This window comes from Chelon labrosus (genome assembly GCF_963514085.1).
Source record: "Chelon labrosus genome assembly, chromosome: 5".
Lineage (NCBI taxonomy): Eukaryota > Metazoa > Chordata > Actinopteri > Mugiliformes > Mugilidae > Chelon > Chelon labrosus.
This window is the reverse complement of record NC_140341.1, coordinates 10,020,735-10,024,955: the sequence shown is the minus strand read 5'-3', so window position 1 is coordinate 10,024,955 and position 4,221 is coordinate 10,020,735.

The window sequence follows — 4,221 nt, the reverse complement described above, 5'->3', positions numbered from 1 at the left end:
TGTCGGCAGCAGATCGAACCGGCGACCTTTGGCCTCTGACCTGATTTTTGTTGGATCTGCAGGGGCTTCTCTGCCGTAACGGCCGCAGGGTTTCCGACCTGCAGCATCTCCCTCCTTTCGGTCTGGATCAGACACCTTCTCGGGTCAGAAAACTCCCAGCTGACCTGACATCTGAACCAGAAGAGGAGTTACTGCTTTAAATGAACCACAAACCTGAACCTGAACAGAGCTAGACGCTAAAAAGGTTCCCACACATAACAGGACACCAGGAATTCTTCTATGCACACATGTACGTACTGGAAACTTCCAGGATAAGTTCTGGGAAAACTTCTGAGTTTTACCACTGAGGGCAATAAATTAGTGGCCATGGAAACTTCTAAACGTCTGGAAGAAAATCCAACTCATTTGTTGTCTTAAGTCATCGTGATGCTCCGAATTCAGCTGAAAGAGAACGTCCGCCCTGAGGAAAGTTAAATGAATGGTTCAACTTGCGTAAAGAAACATGGAGAATATTTATAGATTCACCATCTCGCCAGAATAACCCCAAAACACCTCATCATTTATGGAGAACGCCAGTTTGTGGCAGCCTGAATCAACTAAGAAAAAAAGAAGAAACAAGCCTGCAGAAACACTCTCTAACTAACAGTAAGAGAAGACAGTAACTTTCAGGCTGAAGATGCAGCTCGCGTTGGCTCAGGTCGGGTCCTCTGTGCTCAGAGGAGCTAACCAGCACAAACAAAGATGTCAGAAAACTCATCGTGAACAAATACTACTGCAAGCGGAAGGAGAGAAATTAAAGGATCACGCTGGATGTATTCTAATAGTTTTCTTATTGTCAACAAAAGACCAAAACCAACAAAGTGTTAGTCCGTGTCCAAATACGTTCTGACCTCTCTTCTCCATCTGTGATCCTTTGATTCCTGCAGAAAACATGTGCTCACAAGCACCTAGCATTGTTTTTAATGCCCTATATTAATTTAAATGTCAGCCTCAGTAAACATGCAAACAGCTCTGCAACGATACCTGCAGCTCTATGGATAAGACACAGGAGAATAAAAAGGAGAATATTGACTCGCAATAAGTTCATCTGTCTACATCACCAGCCCAGAGTAAGATCTGAAAACCTCCAGCAAAAGTTTTAATATTGACTGAGTGTTGAACGGCCTTATAAACACGTCAAATTTTTATATTTTGGCTGAAAATGACCAAAGTCTGGTTAGAAATTAGCTTAAAAAACTTAGATCAATTCTAAATAGGTGCAACTTGTGGCCAAAAATGGACAGTACACCCCTCCGTATCCTCACCGGCAGCTATAGTGAAGCCAAGTTGGAATAAAATAGAATTACAGGAGCCTAATTTAACTTCCTCTTAGTGTAACTGCTGGTAAGACCCTGCAAAATAATGAAGCTAAACAGAACGATTCAGGACATTTTGTTGTTTTTGTCGCCACCTGCTGATTCTTTATGTTCGGAGTACACAAACTACTTGTTCCTGGTTTATCTGATGTCTCTGCTGCCTATTACAGACTCGTTGTGTTATCTGGACGTGGCTACTTCCTGGTTTACAGTGAGAGAGGCATTCGGTCCTGAAAACTGTTGTTATTTTTCTTTCATTCAAGCTTTCAGCTGTCAATGAACTTTGCAGAAGTTTTAACTGAAACTTTTCTCACAAAGAGTCGGGGGAACTTTTTAAAACACATCACTGGAACTTTGACAAACTGCATCAGCACAGGAACGTTTTCACTTCCCATGAGCAAAACTAAGTATTCTCTGGCTACTTTATTTGTGCTCTTCTACTTTATTTTACAGTGTCTGTTGTAAATATACAGCTGCTTGAATCAAGAGCATTTGGTCCATTTAGCACTTTGTTCCAGTGACAGATTTCTCTTTCACTGAGTTGACAGAACTGACCCCAGGCAGCAAATGAACTCTCAATGCTCAACTGTCCAGTGCGTTGTCATCATGGCGGTACTGAACACTTCAGCCTGTAGGGGGCGCCAGCAGGAACTTCTGGCTATTGATCTTGCAGATAGCTTTCTTTAGCACTTTTACACTTCAGGTGGTTGTTTGACGGTCGTGAGAATCTTCAGAAAACCACAAGAAACCATAGAAGCTTCACAAAGTTAAAGAGTCCTTGGACCACAACCATCACGGTGATTTTTGACAAATCAACCAATCGGCCCAACAGGTCTACTTGAGATACACCTGACCTGTTTGGTTGTGGAAGAATCACCTGATTGGTTGAGTTATAACGGCAAGGCTTGTGTTTAGTCAAATTAGCACCAGTGTTAAATTCCTGGGCCCTGTTCAGACCTGGTATTAAGATGCATCCTGTACAGGTGTGAACGGACCCAAGACACATTGACGATGCATGCATTTAAGACTGGATCACCCAGATCACATATGGAGGTGGTCACTTGTGTCCACATTCCTGTAGTAGTGGGAACACAGTGTGTCCTGGCCACGTTGACGGGCCGCCTACTCAACTGACATCCTCTGAGTTTTTCCTTGTTCATTCACAGATTGAAGAGGAAATTGTGCGACAGTCGATTGGATTCCACGACATTTTTAGACCAACACGCAATTAACAACACTGTTTTTGGTTCTGAAACAGCAGTACCGATCCATTAGAGAGACAGCAGCGGATGCATCCAGAGGATGTCGGTGATTATTTGCATCCAGAGTGGAAAACTGAGATTGGATCTCATGTGGTCACTTGAGACGACACACAGAGACATATATCACTGTCAGGTGTGAACACAGGTGCCTAAAGCTGGATGCATGTTAATACCAGGTCTGACCGGGACCTTATTAGCTGTAGACCTAAAGGCTGGGCTCACATTTTATTTAAGGACATGAGGAACAATTACGCTGACCAATAACCCCTCAAGTTAACATGTGGGCAAGTGAGTGAACCTTTACTTTAACAGGGGAAAGAACTTGTTGTGAAGGATTTTCTTTAAACTGAAATTTGTCTTACAAACTTACTAATTTTCCATGCATTGGCTTTATTTGTCTTTAATGGCTAATCTGAAGTTGAGCATTTTGGTGGTGAAGACAAATTTAAATGTAAGTGAAGGCAACACAGCAATTAGACTGAAATACACAGTAAACCCTCCAGTTGGCTGATGTCAGCATCAGTAATGAAACAGTTCTTTAAATCTGTGGTTATCGTCTATGGTTTCTCGCGGTCCGTCTTCCTGCCTCGTCCTGAGTAACTTGAAGTATATTTCAGTCTTCCAGTAATGATCAAACAGGACATTATGTGTACGTGTGTTTATCTATGCAGTATTTTGGTGTTACGGTGCAGTAACTCTTATCTCTCTTAACAAACATGTAAAAAAAAGAAAAAAATAATAACAATAATTAACAAAAAAGTGTCAAATCCGTGTTGATGATGTCGATGTGCCCACTGAGGCTAGTTTGACTTGCTGGAAACGAACTTCCCGTCCGATGCAATAATGTACAGATCGACTGCTGCTTTTCTATTGGCTCTGCTTCCTTGTCAGCAATACTGGGGCCTGAGAAGCTCCACACTGGGGCCTGAGAAGCTCCACACTGAGGTCTGAGAAGCTCCATACTGGGGCCTGAGAAGCTCCACACTGGGGCCTGAGAAGCTCCATACTGAGGCCTGAGAAGCTCCACAATGGGGCCTAAGAAGCTCCATTCTGGGGCTTGAGAAGCTCCATACTGGGGCCTGAGAAGCTCCACAATGGGGCCTGAGAAGCTCCACAATGGGGCCTAAGAAGCTCCATTCTGGGGCTTGAGAAGCTCCATACTGGGGCCCAGTTGTAACACTGGAATGAAGAAGAAGAATGATGCACTGAGATTGTGTCTATGTGTATGTGTGTGTCTCTGTGTGTTTAGGTGCTTGTAATGAACGTCATCTGATTAAATCCCCTTCCTTCCAAAATAAAAGCCCATTTTTCATTAGCACGAAGGCCATGCAAACGGTGAAATGAGCGTTTAAAGGAGCAGTTCATCCAAAGTCATGCATACAGCAACACAACAGTTTATTTCTGGTTCCAAATGAGGGTTTTATCTTTCGTATTTCTAAACAATACTTCAGATTTTTGCTTAAAATGCTTATAATCCAGATTTTGACGTTTCAAACTGGCCACACATGAGTCCCTTCAACCAGTCATCTCCATTCAGCGATTATTTTGATGAGATAAAATAAAAAGCTGAACTCTGAACCGCACGTCTTCCCTATTAAAAAGCA